Source organism: Ranitomeya variabilis, chromosome 1 (genome assembly GCF_051348905.1).
Source record: "Ranitomeya variabilis isolate aRanVar5 chromosome 1, aRanVar5.hap1, whole genome shotgun sequence".
Classification (NCBI taxonomy): domain Eukaryota; kingdom Metazoa; phylum Chordata; class Amphibia; order Anura; family Dendrobatidae; genus Ranitomeya; species Ranitomeya variabilis.
In genome coordinates, this window is record NC_135232.1 from 1,093,236,575 (window position 1) to 1,093,261,486 (window position 24,912).

The 24,912-nt window shown below is 43.0% G+C and overlaps 1 protein-coding gene across 1 annotated transcript in view; it reads right to left on the reverse strand.

Annotated features, from left to right (window-relative positions):
- C1QTNF7 (C1q and TNF related 7) overlaps positions 1-12,295 on the reverse strand; it is a 91,971-nt gene extending 79,676 nt beyond the window's left edge. The window contains exon 1 of the mRNA XM_077278994.1: positions 12,163-12,295. The gene's annotated coding sequence lies outside the window, so the exon portion shown is untranslated. The remainder of the gene's footprint in view (positions 1-12,162) is intronic.
- Between the last annotated feature and the right edge of the window lie 12,617 nt (positions 12,296-24,912).

The window sequence follows — 24,912 nt, forward strand, 5'->3', positions numbered from 1 at the left end:
GTGTCACATGACCCTCTTCCCATTGGAAAATTGGAAAAATAAAGTTGGATCCAAAATGGCTGACTTCAAAATGGCCGCCATGGTCATCACCCATCTTTAAAAGTTTCCCCCTCCCATATGTGCCACAAAGAGGAAGTTGATATCACTAACCATTTCCTTTTATTTAGGTGAATCCATATAAATGGCCCATCCTGTAATTCAAAACCTGGTCATATTTTCCACGTTCGTGACCAGGGACATTTTTGTTTTATTCGTCCATGCAGATTTAAGTTGTAATATTTTTCTCACTCGGATATTCAAATTATGTTTTTTTGTGATAAGTGGAACCTAATTTTTATGTTATATATATACAGCTCTGGCAAAAATTAAGAGACCACTGCACAGTTTTATAAAAATCAGCTTCTCTACATGTCTGACAGCCATTCCATTCCAGTGTCAGTTGAATTCCAACCAGAGTACACCCCATTCTACTTACTGTGCTTCTGATTAGGTGATCACCTGAACCAAATCTTATTTAATGAAGGAAAGTATAAAAAATACTGCTGTGGTGTTCACAATCCTCTTGCAATAGGACAAGCTGGATGGCAAAACAAGTGCTAGTAATTAGTGATGAGCGAATATACTCGTTGCTCGGATTTTCTCGAACACGCTCGGGTGACCTCCGAGTAGTTGTTAGTGTTCGGAGATTAAGTTTTCATCGCCTCAGCTGAATGATTTACAGCTACTATCCAGGCTGAGTTCATGTGGGGGTTGCCTGGTTGCTAGGGAATCCGCACATGTAATCAAGCTGGCTAATAGCTGTAAATCATTCAGCTGCCGCGATGAAAACTTAATCTCCGAACACTAACAAATACTCGGAAATCACCCTTGCATGCTCGGGAAAACCTGAGCAACGAGTATATTCGCTCATCACTACTAGTAATATCCCAAAAGTAATAGGAATGAAAAAATAAGGTTTTACCATGCCAAAGGAGTTGAAAAGAAAAGTCTTGAGTGAGGAAAAGAAGGGCTCAATTCTGGCTTTACTAGCAGAAGGACACAGTGAGCGTCATTTTGCCTCCATCCTTAAAATTTCTAAGACTGCAGTCCTCAACAAGGTCAAGCAGCAGACACTCGGAATAACAAAGCTACAGACCGGCAGAGGGTGAAAACGACTCTACACTGACCAGGATGACCGTCATCTTATCCGAATGTCACTCAGCAACCGAAGGATACATCAAATGACCTACAAAAGGAATGGCAAATGACAGCTGGGGTGAAGGGCACGGCAAGAACAGTTCGTAACATGCTCCTAGAGGCAGGACTCAAGTCATGGAAAGCTAGAAAAAAGCCTTTCATTTATGAGAAGCAAAGGAGAACCAGGCTGGAGTTTGCCAAAGACCATAAGGATTGGACCATAGAGGACTGGAGTAAGGTAATCTAATCTAATCTGATCTGAGGATGCTTCAGCAAAGCTAGAATAGGGCAGGTTAATCTTTGTGAAGGACGTATAAATCAAGCCGCATACAAGGTTATCCTGTAAAAACAATTGATTCCTTCTGCTCAGGCAATGTTCCCCAACTCTGAGGACTGGTTTTTCCAGCAGGATAATGCGCCATGCCACACAGCTAGGTCAGTCAAGGTGTGGATGAAGGACCACCACATCAAATCCCTGTCTCCAGACCTGAGCCCCATTGAAAACCTCTGGCATAAGGTCACCCAAAAGCAATGGAAAGCATGCCAAGACGCATGAAAGCTGTGATAAAAAATTATGGTTATTCCACAAAATATTAATTTGTGAACTCTTCCTGAGCGAAAACATTATTTAGTATTGTTTCTAAATGATTACACTGGTCAACAGCATTTTTGGTGCCAAAGATATTTCATCGAATTTAGGGTATTTTTGGGGTGCTGATTCTGAATATGTCATCAGTTTTGCCAGATTGGCTCAAGTTTTTGAGATTTTTGGTATCTTATTTATAGCACTTGTTGGTAAATGCGACGCATCATCTCATTAATTTCTTTGGATTAGTACTTGAACTGAGCAGTTCTCAATATAGTTTTGTGTTAATTAGTGTTCTAAAAGTTTGTTCATAGCTTGATTTTTGCACTAACTTTATGTTGTTGTCTGTTTTGCAGTGAAAAGCATGAACTCATCAAGAAGAAGTTGTCTTAACGATCCAGACTCATTCTGTTACATTTGGGGTGAATACACACTGCCAAAACATAGAAGAAACATAACAGACTTCGTAAAAAAAGTGTATTTTGCCTATTTTGGGGTTATGCTTGGGGACCAAGACAAGTTTTGGGCACCACACATAGTGTGCAAAGCATGTATCGAATTATTACGAAAATGGAGCAAAGGACAAAGAAAAAGCTTCAAATTTGGTGTTCCAATGGTGTGGAGAGAGCCAAAAAATCATCATGATGACTGTTATTTATGGTAAACACAGGTACAGGCACATCTTCACAATGAGGGACAGGCCTTCTTGCAGATTCCATGTTACTCCCATTTTCGTTTCTTATGCTTATTGAATCCTTGCACTTGCACTGCACAGAAATAACAGTCATCATGATGATTTTTTGGCTCTCTCCACACCATTGGAACACCAAATTTGAAGCTTTTTCTTTGTCCTTTGCTCCATTTTCGTAATAATTCGATACATGCTTTGATCACGTTATCATGATTTCCTCAGGATTGTACAGGTGGTGGAAGTATCATCATGGCATTAGGACATCTCTAACCTATGCAACACTGTGCAAATCCGGAGAACATGACTTGTTGGAGGCCATGAGGACTGGAATTTGGGAAACACTGGTATACAGTAGGTAAAAACTTTTAAATCGGTGGTAGTCTAGATTGGAAGAGTGCCCCTACCAGTTGCCAGATCGAGGCATTTTGATCCCTGTCAGGATGGAGTAGAAGTGCGAATGCTCAATGGCCGCTCCATTCGTTCATGGGACTACCATAGGGCTGTATTTGGCATTCTCCAGCAGTCCCACAGTGAAAGCATTGAGCCATAGTTAAACATAGTTGTACCCCATTTGGGCAGACGGTGGGGTCTAGCTCAGTGATTAATTAGATACTGTGAAGATTCCATTATGTGTAAGAACAATGGACAACTGTTTTTTTTTTACCAGAATGTCCTTAGAAGACATTGTGCATTTTCTGTTTCGGTGAATGTGTTTAATCCTCATGTTACATGAAAACCTTGAACTGCCACATAATACATAAATTCTCATTAGTTTGTTGGAAGCATTAAAAATTGAAAACATGATAACAATGAGTAATCCTCTCCGAAATCCACTGCATATAACCCTCATAGGAAAATCAATAGTTCACAGCAAAGACTAAACGCAGGGTTACATTAGATTATGCTCGTATTCTATCTATCTCATATCTGTCTACAGGTGCTTCTCACAAAATTAAAATATCAAAAAGTTAATTTATTTCAGTTCTTCAATACAAAAAGTGAAACTCATATATTATATAAAGTCATTACCAACAGAGTGATCTATTTCAAGTGTTTATTTCTGTTAATGTAGATGATTATGGCTTACAGCCAATTAAAACCCAACAGTCATTATCTCAGTAAATTAGAATACTCTATAACACAAGCTTGAAAAATTATTTTAAAATCTGAAATGTTGGCCTACCGAAATATATATTCAGAAAATGCACTGAATACTTGGTCAGGGCTCCTTTTGCATCCATGATTACCAATGCCGCGTAACATGGAGGCGATCAGCCTGTGGCACTGCTGAGAGGTTATGGAAGCCCAGGTGGCTTTGATAGCAGCCTTCAGCTCTTCTGCATTGTTGGGTCTGGTGTCTCATCTTCCTCTTGATAATTCCCCATAGATTCTCTATGGGGTTAAGGTCAGGTGAGTTTACTGCCAATCAAGCACAGTGATACTGTTGTTTATAAACCAGGTATTGGTACTTTTGGCAGTGTGGACAGGTGCCAAGTCCTGCTGGAGAATGAAATTCCCTGCCTGTTTTTTGCCTGTTTTTTTCTGATTATCTATCTATCTTTTATCCATCTTCTTGTCTGTCTATCTGTCCTTCATTTTGACATATCATTTAATACAAAAGTTATCAGTGATGACTAGAGGTGGGTGGACCCCTGGAAGTTCACTGTGCGAGCGGTGATCTTACAAAGGTCCGCTGCAGTTCAGGGTCCCGGCTGGGAAAGCAGCTTCAGTGACCGATAGTAACCTCGATAATGTCACCGCTGCTCACTGATGCTGCGCTCGCTGCAGCTTATTCATCAGTGGTTATCAGCCTCGACTGTCACATCTTGTCACAATCCACGTTGAAAGCTGTTTATCCTCCAGACATGGATTACTGTGTGGGACAGAACGATGGACAGGTGAGGTATATGGCTGTGTTTTATTTTTGTTTTATTACAGGAGACTAGGGCTTCTGTGGACTGGACAATGACATGAGTTTAATTTAGAATCATTAAAGGAGTCTGTGTCATTCTGTCAATTAAAGGTCTTTATTCTGGCGGTGTGCTTATTTACAATATAACTATAGGGTTAGTAATGGACAGGTGTCTTATAGTCACCTCCCCATTACAAATCCATGGGCTTGATGTCACCAGACAATACAAAGGTGACATCAACCCCACAAATATCAACCCCACCGCTACAGGGCAAGTGGGAAGAGCCAGGCAAAGCGCCAGAACTGGCGCATCTAATGGATGCGTCTTTTCTGGGAGACTGCGGGCTGTTGTTTTTAGGCTGGGGGGGCAATATCAATGACCCCTCACCAGCCTGATAATGCCAGCCCCCAGCTGTCTGCTTTAGCAAGGCTGGTTGTCAAAAATAGGGGGAGGGCATGTTCTTTTTTTAAATTATCTATTTAAATAATTTAAAAAAAACAGCATGGGGACCCCTTCTACTCATGATAACCAACCTTGCTAACGCTGACACCTGAGGATTGCAGCCATCAACTGTCAGTTTTGCCTGAGTGGTTATCAAACATACAGGGGAACCAACGCTGTTTTAAAAAAAAAAAAAAAATTATTTCGAGTGCAGGCTCTGGCTGATGAATTCTAACATAGTAACATAGTAACATAGTTAGTAAGGCCGAAAAAAGACATTTGTCCATCCAGTTCAGCCTATATTCCATCATAATAAATCCCCAGATCTACGTCCTTCTACAGAACCTAATAATTGTATTATACAATATTGTTCTGCTCCAGGTAGACATCCAGGCCTCTCTTGAACCCCTCGACTGAGTTCGCCATCACCAACTCCTCAGGCAAGCAATTCCAGATTCTCACTGCCCTAACAGTAAAGAATCCTCTTCTATGTTGGTGGAAAAACCTTCTCTCCTCCAGACGCAAAGAATGCCCCCTGGTGCCCGTCACCTTCCTTGGTATAAACAGATCCTCAGCGAGATATTTGTATTGTCCCCTTATATACTTATACATGGTTATTAGATCGCCCCTCAGTCGTCTTTTTTCTAGACTAAATAATCCTAATTTCGCTAATCTATCTGGGTATTGTAGTTCTCCCATCCCCTTTATTAATTTTGTTGCCCTCCTTTGTACTCTCTCTAGTTCCATTATATCCTTCCTGAGCACCGGTGCCCAAAATTGGACACAGTACTCCATGTGCGGTCTAACTATGGATATGTACAGAGGCAGTATAATGCTCTCATCATGTGTATCCAGACCTCTTTTAGTGCACCCCATGATCCTGTTTGCCTTGACAGCTGCTGCCTGGCACTGGCTGCTCCAGGTAAGTTTATCATTAACTAGGATCCCCAAGTCCTTCTCCCTGTCAGATTTACCCAGTGGTTTCCCGTTCAGTGTGTAATTGTGATATTGATTCCTTCTTCCCATGTGTATAACCTTACATTTATCATTGTTAAACCTCATCTGCCACCTTTCAGCCCAAGTTTCCAACTTATCCAGATCCATCTGTAGCAGAATACTATCTTCTCTTGTATTAACTGCTTTACATAGTTTTGTATCATCTGCAAATATCAATATTTTACTGTGTAAACCTTCTACCAGATCATTAATGAATATGTTGAAGAGAACAAGTCCCAATACTGACCCCTGCGGTACCCCACTGGTCACAGCAACCCAGTTAGAGACTATACCATTTATAACCACCCTCTGCTTTCTATCACTATCAGCAACCACCTTAGCTCACTGTTATTAGTGGCAGCAGGCGTAGGCTGATGAGAGCAGTAGTCACATCAGCAGACGCCAGTAAGTGGAGGTAAACTTTTTACCTCCGATCACAGCTGTGGGCTCACACTGTCATTTGATAGCGGGGGAACCGTGACTGTCTGACCGGTGGTAATGATTTTACCGCCGATCAGAGGCAGTGTTTGCTGCACTGTCATACACATGACAGCGTAACAAACACCCGGTCTTTGGGCAGCTGAACCCGAACAGTAAAACAGACTTCCTGGTGTAGTCCGTGTTTGGTGTCAGTGCCCAAACTGTAGGTGTTACTGTTTGCGTTCACCCATCTCTGGTGGTGACCAAGTTTCTCACTAATGAGAAGTTTTCAGACGCTTATTTTGGATAAGATGAAAGCATTTACTATATAAATGAATTAATACAAATTGCAAAGAAACAGATTTCATGTAAAGCCAAAAGCTACAAGGTATTTCTCTATCTGTTCAATAGAAATGTTGGAATAAGTGATATATTTTCCCAGGGGTAGTTATACATAGCTATAAGGGCCCCATGACTGATGGGTCCAATATGTTAGGAAGTTTTATGGTGACTGACCATTGGGATAATAACCTATTTACAGACCGCTTTTCAGATGTGTGCATGGAATGATTTGAACGGACAATGTGCAGCCGATAACGATGATCTTTTGTGCAGCACAAAATATAGTTTCACCCAACGAATGTGTGTTTTGCTCATTCTTTAGGTGATACTTATGATAAAATCTAGCGGTGTAAATGGAGCTATAATCTGTTTGGTCCGTGTCCTTGTCCAATATTGATAGTGGACCACATACCACCCCACCACAGTACAGTAAATACACTCAAGAAGGGCGTGTAAGCCCAGGAAAGGAAGAAAAGAGACCATAAAACCATGTCTTTTTAATATTTTCTAATAGTTGTTAATACAGAACAGGGCGCAATTTCTGATTTTCTTAGTACACTCATAATTAGTATTATGGTATCTGTTATGGTTAGTGTCTACCTGTCACAACACGTCGTTCTTACCTGGAGCGTTTTAGAATTTAGAACCCAAGGAATCTTTAACCCTGCTTCTACCTACAAATCAGAGCGTCCTTAGAATCTCCCACAAAAGGTGTAATTTTTTTTTACAATCGGGCAACTTGGCTGGAGAGGTCATGCAATGTCCCCACCAGAAGAGCAAGCAAGGAGCCAAAGGGGGCACAGTTAGTGGTAAGGAAAGACTACGACTTCTCCGTAAGTCCTCTGTCGGTAGGTGAATATATTGGTACTGTTGTTGAGTATACATACATATATTATCTATATATCAAATTAAAATGTACACCCCAAAGACATAGACCATTAACATTTGTAAGAAAAGGTAACAAGGTGATTAATGACTATGGAGGATACAGTGGAGCTATCTAGGAACAATCATGAGGTCTACAAGTAAGATAAGAGAACAATGCTTATGTGGGAAATATTTATGGCATTTGACCAAAATTCCACCTCACACATGTTGTGTCCTCCTAGAAGCTATACAGCATCCATAATGCTATAAAACTTTAACACAATGGTTGTCTTTCAACACTATCCAGGACCCCTGAGGATCTCTGTACTTCCTGTTCAGTCGTGACTGGTATGTGACCGCTGCAGCCAATCTCTCGGCATAGAGGTAACAAACAGGGAAACTGGGATTATTAAAGAAGAGGTAAGGGATCAGTAAGCTAAGTATTCTTTGCTTTTGTCACGCTCACGCCCAGACTGGTTGGCGTGGGCGTGCGGGGGTGTGGCCCCACTGGACCACAGACCAAACTTCCCTGGAAGGGGCGTAACTAAGTAGCTTCCTAGGTGTTCGCTGGAGCCCCCGATGGTGAGGTCAGACTTGTGCAATAGGAAGCTACCAGGTACCCCTCCAGGGTGGTGTCTGGCTGTGGCTGCTGATCCCACCGGGGAACGGAACATAGACAGGCAAGCGGGCACGGCTGGCACTCTGGCAGACAGGCGGGCACGGCTGGGGCACAGGCAGGCAGACGGGTACAACAGAAACACTGGCAGGCAGGCGGACACGGCTGGCTCTCTGGTAGGCAGGCAGGTACGGTGGCTCTCTGGGAGGACAGGCGGACAAGACTGGTACACTGGAAGAACCGGTAGGGACCAGTCTGCAGGCAGGTATGTAAAACAGGTAAGAACCTGTTCAGACAGGAGGACTAACTAATAGGTAGAGAAAGACCGCAAGAGCGGATGCAGAGCGAAAGCACAGCAGCTAGAGCCAAGAACAGAAGCGCAGGCGGCGGAGCCAAGAGCAGGAGGCGGAGCCAAGAGCTGGAGGCAGAGCCACATACAGAAACACAGGAGGCAGAGCCAAGAGCAGGAGGTGGAGCCAAGAGCTGGAGGCGGAGCCACGTGCAGAAACACAGGAGGCGGAGCCAAGAGCGGGAGAAGTAGAACCGCAAGGAGTGGAGTCAGGTAGAACCGCAAGGAGCGGAGCAAAGTAGAACCACAAGAAGCGGAGCCACAGAGCAAGAGCTGAGCGGAGCCGCAGAGCAGGGCCACAGAGTGCAGAGCAAAGTCAGAGTACAAAGCAAAGTGCAGAGCAAAGCTTACAGAGAGCAGAGCTGAGAGCAAAGCCACAGAGTGCAGAGCTGAGAGCAGAGCAAAGTCAGAGTGCAGAGCAAGACAGAATGCAGAGCCCAGAGCAAAACCAAGGTTGCAGAAAGCGGAGCCGAAAGCAGAGCAAAGCAAGACACAGAGTATGCACAGCAGGGAAAGGAAACCAAGGCAAGGATATAAACGGACACAGGAACAAGACTAGGCTAAGACAAAGTGAGGAACCGAACAAGACACAGAGACATGGACACAAGCCAGGGTATGACGCCCCTCTGGGAGGCAGAAATAGGCCAGGGTACGAAGCCCCACTGGGTGGCTATGTAGCGCCCCCACTGCCGCAGGGCCGAGGGGTACCCGGTACCGGGCCTGTGAGTCTCTGCTCTGGGGTTGTCACGGTGGCTAGACCCGGTCCGTGACCCTGCTGAGGGGCGCACAATGAAAGGTGATGGTATGGTGCTGATGTTACGGTGCGGTGTAGTGCCGGTCGCGGTCAATAACGAGGACACCAGGTTGCAGTCTCTTTACCTCTTTACTGAAGGCTTCTGAGTCCTCAATCCGGAATACGGTTAACCGGGCTGCGCAAGTCCGGCCGGTCCGATGGCACCTCCAGAGTTCCCTTTGCAGGTGGAAATCTGTGCCTACCTTCCTGCGCTTGTGTGTTGTGGTCCTCCCCTGCTGTGCTTACGGGATAGTACCCACAACTGTTGTGTCTGTTTCTCGTGTTCCCTCACAACTCGATTCTGATGTTCTCCCTCTACGTCCCCCTGATCTTACGGTTAGGACGCACCCGTATGACGGGGAGGCTCGGAGCTCTTCCGGGACTCTAGCGTCGCCCCACTCCTGTTGTTACCCCCCTTGTGCCTTCCTGGGTCTGGGTGAGACAGCCCGCCTGTAACTGACTGTCCTGCCGTAGGTTTGAAGTTTGGCCTGGAGCTCTATACTTCCTCGGCGTTCCGGCCACCGGTTATGCGCCTCAATAGGATGTTGCCTCGTCTTACAGCACGACTCCTACTGGTATTCTCCTTGCTGCGTTGATCTCGTTTCTCACTCAGCACAATAAACTTCGCTTCTTATCCTTTCTTGGGGTACCGCCGCTATATCGTGCAGGCACGGTCCCGTAACGTTCTCTCTGGTTGCTAGGCCTCTGTCAGGATCCCACCCCTGACAGGGACCCCTCCGAATCTTCCCCTACAACACCCTCTGCCACAAGGTGTTGCCTGGTTCCAACCCAGTCAGCTTTCTTGCTAACTTCCTGCCTAACCCCCAGTTTTACCAGATTGTGAGGAGTGGCCTAATGAATAGAACCCTTAGCTCCCCCTGGAGGCCAGACTGTGAAATGTATTGGTGTCTGTGATACCTGGTCAGATGAACTCCTTCAGTGCCATCAGACGTACCATAGCCCCCCTTAGCGGCGGAGCCACAGTACTGCAACGACCAGGACTCTGGGGCGCTGCAGCTACACAAAGACATAGGCCAGGGTACTAAGCCCCACTGGGTGGCTACACAGAAAACAGACCAGGGTACAACGCCCCCTGGGTGGCAGACATGAGAGTAAGCAAGACAGGGCCTGGCACCTCAGCAGCTAAGAACTGACTGAAGGAGTAAGTTGCACAGGCCCCACCAATGGGTGGGGATGTCTTAAATACCTGAAGCCTCATGACGATTGGCCGGGGACACCTTAGCAAGGTGCACACAGTCTCAATAAGACACAGGAGTTGCCGGCGCCGCCCCCCTATGCACACAGACAGAGCATGCACAGAGCAAACAGCAGACATGCGGCACACAGCATGGAGCTGGCAGCAGAGAGAAGTCACAAGATGGCTCCGAGAAGTGAGTGAGTTGAGTGTAATGCAGGTGGGGGATGGGAGGCCATGCAGTGATGCCAGCAGAGTTGTTACAGCTTTATTATTTTGAAGATTTTTTTTTTATTTGGAGTTGGAACAACCCCTTTAACGAAATTCAACAATTTCATCCAACATACATCTAATGGCATAGTGATTCCTAAAGTTGGTACAAGATATTATTCTGCTGAGGATGCACAAATCCTGTAAGGAAAAACAGTGTTTTTTGCTTAAAGGATTTGTTCATTTTGTACAGTGAAACCTTGTTGAGACGACCACCCAACATTAAAAATGAAAAAGGAGGGGGGTCTTTCCAGAGAACATGGCATATGTATTTATGGTGGAAGAGACAGTCTGTCATAGCAACTCTGGTCGGGAAAGGAGGGTGATATCTGCGAATAGGTGGTCTTTTGGAAAGGTTAAACTGTAATCTGTTCATCCAAAATTAGAAAAACCAAAGAAGCGTCTAGATGTAGATCCTTTCTCAATATACAGTATATGTGACAACTGGATGTTTTTAATACCAAAATCTCACAATATTTTTATAGGAGTTATTCACCTCTGAGGACATTTTTTTCCTTAAATACAAAACAAAAATTTATTTTTTAAGTGGGTTTCATTAAACAATTTGCAGCATTTGACTTTCACAGGCCTTTTGCTTTCCTGCATATTCCTCTTTTTTACTGTTTGTGGCCATAAATCAGTGGAGGAGCTCAGAAAGAGGCAGATAAAAGATTGGTCAGAATAAGATCACTTATGGATCCTGGGTTAACTTATTCTGCATCTAGCAATAAGCAGTGCAATGCAAAGGCTCCAGAGGGCAAGCCGTGCAAAAAATATTACGAAACCTAATTGTAAAAGGTATTTTTAGCCAAAAATACAAACATTTGTGTAAAAAATAAACCTCTTCAATAAAAGTTATGAAGGGGAAGATTTAAGGAAAATAATAGCGCAAGGGAAATTTGAAGCTGTTGCCCAATGCAACCAATTAGAACCAGCGCTTATATTTTAGAGATCCTTGTAAGAATGATAGAAGTTTGAATGTTTGTTGTGGATATCTCTGCATCCGCAGGATCCTACACACCCGTTGGATTATGCAGAATTTTACTTGTGCGTGCCTTTATATCACATCCAGTAGAGACCCTCATGTCTCTACGCATGACTCGGTTGAACTTGATGATGGACCTAGGTCTTTTTTCAACCTATGTAACTATGTAAGAAGCCATAAAATACAACCACGTGCAGAAGGATTCTCAGAACATATTTCAGAAACCAGACATTAGTCTGATAATACACGTATCAGCATCCTGAGGCACACTGCACCCTTGTTTCCCAGGCTATGTCTACAGCCGGTCTATTATTATACCCTTTATTACATAATATATACAGTTGACAAGGTGACATGAAGGTCATTAGGGAATTGTGTGACAAGTGCACTGTAGAGACGTGCCAGGACAGAATTGTTTGATTTCGTACATCAATAGCATTGTCATAACTTTCTAATAATGCAGTGGAATTGTCACACTTGGATCTGCTATATCGGTATATCCATATATGTGTATCGTCTTACCTTATCTTGGAGTATCGTCTTCCACCATCCCAGGAAAGATCTTGCAGCCCAGCTTTCCCATAGGTTTTCCCAGAATAAATCCTATGAAACTTTCCAGCACAAAGTGTCACCTCAGCAGCAAATCTGTCGTCTGGTGAAGAACTATCCTGCAACTTGTAGATGATCCCGTTCTCCCTGCTGCACTACACTCCACTCCTTTATACCAGCACTTGCCAAGATATCTCATTTGAAGCAACTGCAATAAGTCTGAGCTAAATGCTTCTCTAGGAGTGAGCGAGTTATAGGGTCTCTCGCCTTTCAGTGGATGGAATCCATAAAGTCGGAGGTAACATTTAGCAGAAGTGGTCTGCAGGATTTCTATCCCATCCGATTGAGGTCAGCAAGTCACACAAGCAGCTGGGAGGAATTAGGGATGGAACTAGATTTAGGCAGTGACCAGAATTATGTCTTAACCCACGTTCCTTCTTTGTGCACTTTAGGATGTTAGTATAACTAGTAGGGAGATTATATAGCTTTTCAGTTTTTTAATATCTCTTAGCAGGCTGCTGTTAGATCCTTTAATAGCTTAATTTTATACCCACCTGGGGCAAACTGGCAATTTGGTGGCCCCTCGGCCCCAGACGTGGCTCCAAACACGAGGATGGAGCAGTGGGGACAGGAACACAGAAGGGTTTAATTCAATTTTTCTCAAAGTAACGCGGACAATCAAAAAGTCACAATCTCTGAAATAAAAGCACAGCTCAATGGTACAGTTCTTGATGGTTACACTTCAATACTGAGGCAGTAAGCTTGGCAGTTACACTACGACAGGAACAGTCCATTAGATTGCAGGTTACGCTACTGCACAGAGCTTGGCAGTTTTGTCAACTAACAAAATTATAGTCTTTTTTTACTTGTACAGCTATAAACACAGTTCATCAGCTTTGACATGGGTGATTATCACAGAATACAAGGCAGTAGGTAACACTCGGATCGGTCAACAGCTGATCTCTTACAGTCCGTATGCTTCTCACAGATGCAAGCACAACAGAACCTGGAGATACACTTATAAGTTAGCCCCTTGCGGTAGTCGTGTGAGTGGGCCGCCCTTTCCATTCCGGCACCAGCTACAGAGAATTAGGTATTGTGGGTGTGAATGTACAACATTACTCCTTCGTCTATTACCGTCATCGTCCATTCTGTTACACTCGATGCAGTATCACTCACTTTGACTCATTAAATTCCAAAGCCAGACCAGTTCTTACAAACAATGTCCATTTTATGCACAGCAAAACTAGTGAACAGGAGATGACAGGTTATGCATTTCCTTCGCCATCTTCCCTACAATACATTGGCTCCATTCCCAGAGTTACAGTTTGCATTTTGTTCCAGGCAGCAGGTAAATGGGGAGAAGCTTCCTGCATTTTCCTTGGGGGTGGGGTCATATGGGTCCTGGTGTGTTGCTATGACCCTCATACCCTGAGTCTTTGTCTATATCAGTCCCAGAGGACGCTCGTAGAGAAGTTACACCATGATTCAATCAGTACCCAAAACAGGGCGCTACCTTGTCCTAAGGTCCCCTTCTCGCTTTCCCAGACTTATCAGCTTTTCTCTTGCAGGGGTCCCCACGTACCTGATGTCCTGCCGCCTCTGTAACTAGTTCCTTTCCCTTTACATACATAAAACTAAAAGCCTTGTTGTTGTTTTTTTAGATAATGATTCACTTACATATTATGCATACTGTTAGGCATTAGATCCGATGGTAGAATCCGAAGACTGATGAGGTGGTGAGGAGGTGGTGATGGCGAACTCAGTCGAGGGGTTCATGAGAGGCCTGGATGTCTTCCTGAAGGGTAACCATATTGTTTCTTACAGTTTTTAGGTTCTTTTGAAGGACGTAGATCTGGGGATTTATTCTGACGGAATATAGGCTGAATTGGATGGACACATGTCTTTTTTCGGCCTTGCTAACTATGTTACTATGTAAAATTGTGGACAAAAAATGGATTTCATGTAAATACAATTATTGAGAGACGTTTTATGGGGAAAATAACAACATAAAACTTTAGACCAATTTCAGTTTTCACTGCCAGAGGTTCGGAGGTCTGTGATGTTTACACAGCCGCGGCGAGACGTCCAGAGTAGATTTGGACAAAGTTTTCATCTATAATAAATATTATCAAATCTCCTTACTTTTTGGATTAAGACTGAAGTTACCTCTTCTCCAGTTAAAGAGCCAGGCAATAATATCTGGACATCAGCCTGGGCTTTACTACATAGTACTGTATAAACCACAATAAAGGGCCTCATTCCTGAGCTTGGCGGCTTGCGCAGACTATCTCGGCACAGCCACTGATCTCAGTGATTGTCCAAAGCTGTGATGCGCGATATCGACATGACGTCACTGCTTCAGCCAAAATACTGAGATCTAAGCAGCACCGAGATGCCGGAGTTGCTACGGTGTTGGTGAGTACCTGCTCTGTTTGATATTTTATAGGGAATTTGGGGTTCACTTTCCAGAAGGTGGAAAACCTCTTTTAGAGCCTCCTGTTGGTACCTAAAAGTGTACGGTGTATCTCGCAACATTTCACAATACACCGTGCTTACATCATACATATATAAATAACAGAAACCACATATAAACCTAATAAAAGCATATAACTGTCTGTAAGCTAATAGCAATCCAAAGATAATTGCTTTATTCAGCTTCTAAGTGGTATTTCAATAAAAAAAAAGTTTAGCACACACATAGGGCGCTACCTTGCTTCATGAAACATAACAACTGATTAGGCAAATTATTGCCTTTTCTCCTCAGCATTTTGGCTCTCACTGAGCCTCTTTAAGGACATTCTTAATTCCAGACCTTTTTTAACAATATGTATACAGAAATAGTCAAAAGTGTTGGCACCCTTGAAATTGTTCCAGAAATGTATTGGAGAAACACAAAAAACAAAGTGGACATCATTTCGCACAAATCCCCCCAAAATGGTCTAAATACAATTGTTGGTACCTTTCCGAAATTGTGGGAAAACAACTTTGTTTCATGCATGTGATGCTCATTCAAACTCACCTGTGGCAAGTAACAGATGTGGGCAATATGAAAATCACACCTGAAACCAGATAAAAAAAAGGGAGAAGTTGACTCGATCTTTGAATTGTGTGTCTGTGTGTGCCACACTAAGCACATAGAACGGAAAGTGAAGTAAAGAACTGTCTGAGGGCTTGAGAACCAAAATTGTTGAACATGTCAACAATCGTATGGTTACAAATCCATCTCCACTGATCTTGATGATCCTTCGTCCACGGGGCGTAACATAATCAAGAAGTTTACATCCCATGGCACTGTAGCTAATCTCACTTGACATGGACAGCAGATAAAAATTTATGAAAGGTTACAACACTTCCTCAATCAAGTTACAAAGAAATTCCAGCTGTCCTGCAGGCTCAGGTTGCATTTGTGTCACTACGAAGGATTTCGGGTCGCAATATAGTGCCCAGTGTCAGAAAGCTGGGTTTGCGTCCTAGGTCATTGGTCTTCCAGCCGAACAATGACCCCAAACATACTTCAAGAAGCACTCAGAAATATATGGAACCAAAGCGCTGGAGAGTTCTGAAGTGGCCAGCAATGTGTCCACATATAAACCCCATTGAACACCTGTAAAGAGATCTTAAAATTGCTGTTGGGAGAAAGCACCCTTCAAGTATGAGCGACCTGGAGCAGTTTGCAAAAAGAGTGGTCCAATATTCCAGTTGAGAGGTGAAGGAATATTGTTGATGGTTATAGGAAGCAAATCATTGCAGTTATTTATTCCAAAGGATGTGCAACCAAATAATAAGTTGAAGGTACCAACAATTGTCCCCCATCATGGTATATGGTGCCCCATCTTTGTTTCTGTCCACATCCTTGTATATGTCCCAATCCTGGTATATGCTCCCCCATCATGGTATATGTCCCACATCCTGGTATAAGTTCCCCCCATCCTCGTATATGCTCCCTCCCATCCTTATATATGCTCCCCCATCATGGTATATGCTCCCTCCCATCCTGGTATATGCTCCCCGTATCCTGGTATATGCTCCCTCCCATCCTGGTATGTGATACCCCTATCCTGGTATATGCTCCCTCCCATCCTGGTATGTGATAACCCCATCCTGGTATATGCTGCCTCCTATCCTGGTACATGCTCCCACCCATCCTGGTATGTGATACCCCTATCGTGGTATGTGATACCCCTATCCTGGTATATGCTCCCACCCATCCTGGTATGTGATACCCCTATCGTGGTATGTGATACCCCTATCCTGGTATATGCTCCCTCCTATCCTCGTATATGCTTCCTCCCATCCTGGTATGTGATAACCCCATCCTGGTATATGCTGCCTCCCATCCTGGTATATGCTCCCTCCCATCCTGGTATATGCTCACAAGGAACGGCATAAGAAATAAATAAAACCTATTTTTCACCTACTGTATATTTTTTACATTTTCATGCCTCCCAAAGATCACAGTAAGGCTCGGCTCACATTTATCCTTTGCTCTGCGCTGAGCGGTTGCACCTCTGTTTAAGTGTAAATTTCTGAAATATGTGATTCAAATGGTAGAAGATTACCTATAATGAGGCAGATGGATGCTCTGTGGACACCGTCTGACCTGTGATCTAGCGGTGACCGTCTTTTTAGGAGCGCATGAAAACGTGGTCTGCCACAGTTTTGTGCACTGAAAAGAAGGACAACACTGAACAGAGGCCAGATGGAGTCCAGAATAACTATGCTGCCTCATTATAATGAAAGGATCCCTTGGGGGTTTTATCTGAATCACATCACTCAGAGATTTAGATGGAGACCCCAATGTAAGTGCTCAGAGTGCAGGATAAATATGATCCCAAATGTTATGTAAAATGTTCCTAACGAAAGCGAGGAGGGGTGAGGAGCCATAGCACTTTTAAAGAGCCTTTGTGCTACCAGAAAGTGGAAGCCAACTATATTTCAGTTAATAGATGATGCACCTAAGTGGGGACTTCCTTTTTTTTGTGGATTCAGTTAAAGCTTTTATTGAGAATATTTTACATAAAATTTAGGATCACATTTATCCAGTGCACTACGCTGAGCACTTACATTGAGGTTTTCATCTAAATTTCTGAATGACTTGATTCAGATGAAAACCCCGATGGGTCCAATTGCTATAATGAGGCAGAATTAATTTGGGCTCTGTATGGCCTCTGTTCAGTGGTGTCCTTTTTAGAGGTGCACAGAACTTTGGTCGACTGCACTTTTATGCACGCCTAAAAAGACAGACACTGCCGGATCATAGGTCAGTGCGTCCACGGTTTCTCCATCTGTCATTATAGGGAATCTTCCGCTGGGGGTTCCATTTGAATCATGTATTTTAGAGATTTACACGGAAATGTTCAGCTCAGAGTTCAGGATAAATATGAGCCGAGCCTTGCTGCAATCTTTGGGAGGCAGAATGAACAAATCAACAGCAGGTGAAGAATTGGTTTTATTTATTTCCTAACGGTAGGTTATAGAGGGGCTTTTCTGGTGCTATCAAATCCGGCTGGGCCCTGGTACACTTGGAGACCACACATGATTTCGCTACCTGGTTTCTACTAGCCATTCTGCGTAACCCCCCACCCTGGGGTGCTAGAACGGATCTAGACTATAGATGTTGTACAGCCCGTTCCAGAGATCTCAAAAATGTAACAGGTATGTGGCTAGGACATACAATAATTCCATATTCTACTTAAATCTTATGAAATCTTAACTGACTGGAGGAAGTTTGAATGAAGCAGTCACACAGCGTGGCCTCCACAGGTCATCCTGTATGAGCCTGAATACTAGCTGGTGGGGCTGTATCATCTGCTAAAGGAGGATTGTAAGCTGCCATTAAATCCTCTATATTCTTTACACCCTCTTGTCTCGTTTTATGGGCCTTACAGATATACCAAACTTCATCTTGACATTTACCTGTGATGCAGTGTTGTGAAAGGACCTTTACATTGCGATAATATTGTAGGGTGCCTGATTTTGAAAAGTAAAGAGGTGCTGAATGCAGGATTATACTTACACATCAGATGGAATTTACAACAGATGCTATGAACAGGCACGTATAGTGTCCTATAGAAATGGGTAGGATGCCTAGAGGGTTTCATTTTAGTTTCAGTTAATTTGGAAAGCAGCTATAGCACATGATGTAGAGCTATCTTTACTGTCAAAACATCAAAAACCTTGAAAGAATGCAAATGGAACCCAATGTTAATCATTAGGGTCTATGGGTGCAGTCAGGCTAGGGTCACATTCATAAAGTGCATTCTGCTGAATGAATACATCTGAATAGCAAAAAACTGTACTCCGAAGTATATGGAAATATCCATAGACTAAATGACAAAACGCATGAGGTTTTTTTCTACGTTATTTTCAATGGGAAACATATTGAAATGTATAACAGTAGATTGCAATATGTCTGAAATGTATGCATTTTCCTGTCTGCACCATTAAAAGCTAGTTGAAAAGAATAAAGAACGTATACAGACATAGACATAGTCCAACATATGGCACACACTTGCATATGCTATTGTCATATATGTCCACAATAAATCATATGTCTGCAGATGTACAAATGTGAACCTAGCCTTCTATTGTTTTGCCTTCATGTGCATTGATATCAGAAAGTACTCATTTGGAGTACAGATGATGGCAGTGAAATAGTCAGCACTTTTTTCCCACTGACTCTGGGGATAAGCTGCTGTAGGATATTGTCCTGATAAGCACAAAACTCAGAGGAGCAGACAGGTGCTGATCCATCACTGCCATCATCTGTGCTCCAAATAAGGCCGGTTTCACACGTCAGTGCTTCTGGTACGTGTAGTGACAGTTTTCTCACATACCGGAGACTCTGACACACGTAGACCCATTCAAATGAATGGGTCTATGCACATGTCAGCGTGTTTTGAAGGACCGTGTGTCCATGTGCAAAACACACAGACATGTCCGTTTTTACCCGGACACATGGCCCATCAATCGTCCTGTACATGTGCACATGGAGAAGAGTGTACACTGTCCATGGATGGCCGCAGGGGAAGCAGCGCTACTGTAAGCCGCTGTTCCCCTGCGTGTGGTGCTGAACCTGGCTTTCATCCATTGTCCATTGCTCTGCCGGCAGCAGCTTGATCAGGGGACAATGAGTGAAAGAAAATCCCAACGTGGGGTCCCCACTATATTTTACAACCAACCCAGCAAAACTCACAGGTGTGGGCTGCTATTCTCAGGCTGGTAAGGGGCCATGGATATAGGCCCCCCAGCCTAAAAAAAGCAGCCTGCAGCTGCCCAGAAAAGGCACATGTATTAGATGCGCCAATTCTGGAGCTTTGCCCCGTTCTTCCCACTTGACCTGTAGCCTTCGCAAGTGGGGTAATAAGGGGTTAATGTCACCTTCCTATTGTAAGGTGACATTAAGCCGGCTTAGTAATGGAGAGGTGTCAATAGACACCTATCCATTACTAATCCTAGAGTAGTTAAAGGGTTAAACACACCACACAGTTAGAAAAAGTCTTTTATTGAAATAAAACAATATACACATTTTTTCCATCTTTATTACTCTGCCGTTCCAAGCGAAACCCTTGATCTCTTGGAAAACAGTAAAAAAAGATAAACCATCAATATATCATACTTGTCCGGCTCCCGGCTGTAAACTACTGGTGAATGAATGAAATGATGGGAGCGGAGCTTTGGTGAATAGCGGTGACGTCACCGAAGCTGCGCTTCCTGGCGGCCTGAACTAAAATGAACTCTTCAGAGTGGGAAAATCAGCGATTCCACCCTCGGCTATTCCAGGCACCTGTCCGCTGTTCAGCTGACATGTGTCGGGAAAGATGTGGACTCACTGCCGGAGCCCACATCAAAGGGAGGGTGTCCGACATCTGAGTAAATATACGCCGGATGTCGGAAAGGGGTTAACTGAAGGCTCCTTTGGCTCAAGTCACGCAGCATAGAGGCTGTCAGTCAAATAGGAGGAGGTTGTGCTGCTCAAGGAATAGAGCTGGAGTGACGGAGGCTTCAGATTTACCATAGCTCTTCAGACATATTTCCATATCAATTCAAAAGCTGATTTCTCAGTAACTGGCCAGGTAAAGGTATTGCTGTACTTGTCTTTGAAAGAGCTTCATACGCATATAGTTTGTGGTGTGAAATCCTGCCGACAGATTTTCTTTGTTAAAATGCCCCCAAAGACTTTTTAATGAGGGGCGCAGTGTGTAGAAAAAACTAAAAAATCACTAGAGAAAAAACAATTCACCGCCAATCTAAATTGCTCTTTCTAGTCCTGCCTCTGTCGAAAAATTTTTTTTATGTTCAATATGCAAAAAATTCTACGTAAAAGAGAACGCAATTTGAAATGTTTTTAGCGGATCGTTGTAACAGTAAATGTGAAAAGTAGACATTTCTATTTTCTATTTTTCTTTACATTTTACCCCAATAGCAAAAAAATAAAACAGAAGTATGAAAATGACATAAAAATAAAGCCCTATATAAGCAATGTACAGCACCATGGAATCAATGGTGCTTTATAAATAAATAATAATAATAAATAATAAAATTGCAAAAAATGAGACAAAAATTATTTGAAAAGAAAAGAAATTTTTTTATAGCTGTTACAAGCACGTGTATGATAAGCCCCAAAAATGTGTCTGGTGGACAAATGGAGCAAAAAGTCCGGGTCCAGAACTGATTAAGCTTTGTGACACATCTCACTCGAAAACAAACAGTAAAGATATATATTGTGTTTTGTTTTATAATGGAATCCACAATAATAAAAAAAAAATTGAGAAGGAAATGTAAATATAATGCACCTAAGAATCAAGCAATTAGAGAGTCCAGCTGAGTGGACCCTGTTATTAGCTATCCTGTGCCTAGAAGAAAAATGTCATTTTTGGAGAAAACAAACCTTTAACATGAGACTCAGAATGTGGAATTTACTTAATAAAGTGTCAACATTTACTAGCTGTGTTGTACTGCCATCTAGTGGCTCACTGTGTGATAGACTAGTAGGATTAGTAGCAATTCACACTAGACTCAGTTTCAGTTGGTGAAGCTTTCATGCTTCTATATCTACTTCTGAAATATATTTAATCAATATGGGGGTAATAAATAATTAGAGACATTTTTATGACACTTTTGTGGAGTGCGTTTTTCTTTCTATGTTTAGGGACTTTGCGCCAAACTTGTCAAAATGTTGAACTTTATATGTTGCAAATGGTACAAATTATAAGTGGAGTGTCAGAAACACCCGCTGATGGTGAGTAGGCCTTCAAAAAGTAAAGAAGGGGTGTCAGAAAAAATATAATCTTTCTCACCTCTGCAATGGTGCAAACTAATAAAATATCATATTTCATAAATATTCAAAATCTAAAGATCAAAATTACTCTTTGTATGTCATCTAACCGTATATATATATGAGTCTCATAGTACATGGAGCACTTTTTAACCCATAACATGGAAGTAAAATTAATGATATAACTTACTTTCATTACAAAATCTTCCGTTTTACTCAAATTTGTTGATGCAAAAATGAATACATCCCACATAAAAAACTACTACATCTAGTATTTTATATGTGAAAGGAGTTGGACAAGTGAAAAGACGCACACATTTAATGCGTAACAGAGTGTTTCCAAGGGAGCACTACCATTAGCTGGTCAAAAATGGTGAAAGCAGAAAGAATTGCATTGGCAGGAACTCAACGAGGTTGAAGTTGGTTTCTTATTCGGTCAGTTTCTTATTCGGAGCTGAAGTTGGTTTCTTATTCGTCAGTTTCTTATTCGGCAATTTTTTCTTTTCTGTTTTTTATAGGTTTAACAACAAAAAATAATCATCACAATAATAAAACACAATGCAGTGAGGAGCCCTGATGTGAATACGCTTAAAAACGGCTACAAAAACAATAAAACTGGCACAAAAATGGGCATCAAAGTGGGCACCAAAGAGCGCTGAAGAAAGGGTTAAATGCCTTTGGGCCACTGATCTGACACGTAAAATACACAGACAGTGATGCCCCACATCCAAACCAGTTATTTCCAGCCTGGCCCAAATGGGTTCTGGGCACCAGAACTGGCATCAAAGTGGGCAAACAGCCCATTTTCACAGATTCTAATAAGTAACTGATGTTTTTAAGGGGTTAAATGCCTATGGGCCACTGATCTGACATGTAAAATACACAGAAAGTGATGCCCTGCATCAAACCCAGGTCTCTCCAGCCTGGCCCAAATGGGTTCTGGGCACCAGAACTGGCATCAAAGTGGGCAAACAGCCCATTTTCACAGATTTGAATAAGTAACTGATGTTTTTAAGGGGTTAAATGCCTTTGGGCCACTGATCTGACATTTAAAATACACAGACAGTGATGCCCTGCATCAAACCCAGGTCTCTCCAGCCTGGCCCAAATGGGTTCTGGGCATCAGAACTGGAATCAAAGTGGGCAAACAGCCCATTTTCACAGATTTGAATAAGTAACTTAAGTTTTTAAGGGGTTAAATGCCTTTGGGCCACTGATCTGACACTTAAAATACACAGAAAGTGATGCCCTGCATCAAACCAAGGTTCCTCCAGCCTGACCCAAATGCGTTCTGAGCACCAGAATTGGCATCAAACTGGGCAAACAGCTCATTTTCGCAGATTTGAATAAGTAACTGATGTTTTTAAGGGGTTAAATGCCTTTGGGCCACTGATCTGACACTTAAAATACACAGAAAGTGATGCCCTGCATCAAACCCAGGTCCCTTCAGCCTGGCCCAAATGGGTTCTGGGCACAAGAACTGGCATCAAAGTGGGCAAACAGCACATTTTCACAGATTTGAATAAGTAACTGATGTTTTTAAGGGGTTAAATGCCTTTGGGCCACTAATACGACACTTAAAATACACAGACAGTGATGCCCTGCATCAAACCCAGGTCTCTCCAGCCTGGCCCAAATGGGTTCTGGGCACCAGAACTGGCATCAAAGAGGGCAAACAGCCCATTTTCACAGATTTGAATAAGTAACTGGTGTTTTTAAGGGGTTAAATTCCTTTGTGCCACTAATACCAGAGTGCATACATATAGAACAGGGAGCCCCGCAATAAAACCAGGTCTCTTCAGCCTGGCCCAAATTAGTTCTGGGCATCAGAACTGTCATCAAACTGGGCAAACAGCCAATTTTAACAGATTTGAATAGGGACCTGCTGTTTTTAAGGGGTTAAATGGCTTTGGGCCACTGATCTGACACTTAAAATACACAAATAGCGATGCCCTGCATCAAACCCAGGTCCCTCCAGCCTAGCCCAAATGGGTTCTGGGCACCAGAATTAGCATCAAAGTGGGCAAATATAGTGGGTTGGTGTCGGGAATGCCTTGGTTACAGCATCAAAACCCTGTTATTAACTGGGTTACTGAGGAAATTGTTCAATGGTCCTTATCTAAGTCCTTGAAGTCTGTATCTGTGTTGTCTGTCGGTCTGGAAGCTATTCCGGAGTATCTGAAGGTCTTTGAAGACGTGTTCTCTGAAAGCGAGGCTGAGGTTCTACCGCCACATCCATCTTTTAATTGTGCCATCAATTTAATCTGTCTTGTCCTGAGCGGCTGGCCATGAAGGAGTATATTGCCGACAGTCTTCGTAAGGGGCATATCCGCCCTTATGTTTCTCCTGTGGCAGCTGGCTTTTTCTTTGTAAAGAAAAAAGATGGTGGTTTGAGTCCTTGCCTCGACTTTCGGGAACTCAACAAAATCACTGTGAGAAAAACGTACCCACTTCCTCTCATTCCTGACTTGTGTAACCAGTTGTCTGGGGCCAAATGATTTTCAAAGTTGGATTTGTGGGGAGCCTATAATTGGATAAGTGTTTGAGAGGGAGACGAGTGGAAGACGGCGTTTCTCACGTGAGAAGTTCTTTTTGAGAATCTTTTTACGTCCTTCGGGCTAACAAACACCCCTGGCCATTTTTCAAAATTTTATTAATATTGTGTTTGCTGATCTGATCGGTCACTTTGCGATTATTTACCTTGACGACATCTTGGTTTACTCCCCTGACAGTGAAACCCATTTTCACTATTCGCGTACTGTCCTTCATAGACTCAGGGAAAAACTACTTTTTTCAAAATTTGAAATGTTAATTTTTTGTACAGGAGTTATCATTTTTGGGTTTGATTGTTTCCAATGAGGGGTTTTGCATGGATCCCAAGAAGGTGCAGGCTATTAGTGATTGGGTTCAGCCCCGTGACTTGAAGGGTTTGCAACTAGTGATGAGCGAGTATACTCGTTACTTGGGTTTTCCCGAGCACACTCGGGTGGTCTCCAAGTATTTATGTCTGATCAGAGATTTAGTTTTCCTTGCCGCAGCTGCATGATTTACAGCTACTAGACAGCTTGATTACATGTGGGGATTCCCTGGCAAACAGGCAACCCCCACATGTACTCAGGCTGGCTAGCAGCCATACATTATGCAGCTGCATCAACAAAAACTAAATCTCTGAGCAGTCACAAATACTCGGGAGACCACCCGAGCGTGCTCGGGAAAGCCCGAGCAACGAGTATACTCGCTCATCACTATTTGCAACGCTTCTTGGGTTTGCAAACTACTATCGAAAGTTCATCAAGTGTTTTTTGCAGGTAGTTAATAGTGATGAGCGAATATACTTGTTGCTCGGGAAATCTCCGAGTATTTGTGACTGCTCAGAGATTTAGTTTTTGTTGACGCAGCTGCATGATTTATGGCAATTATGGCACTTAGCCTCTCTCTTCCCA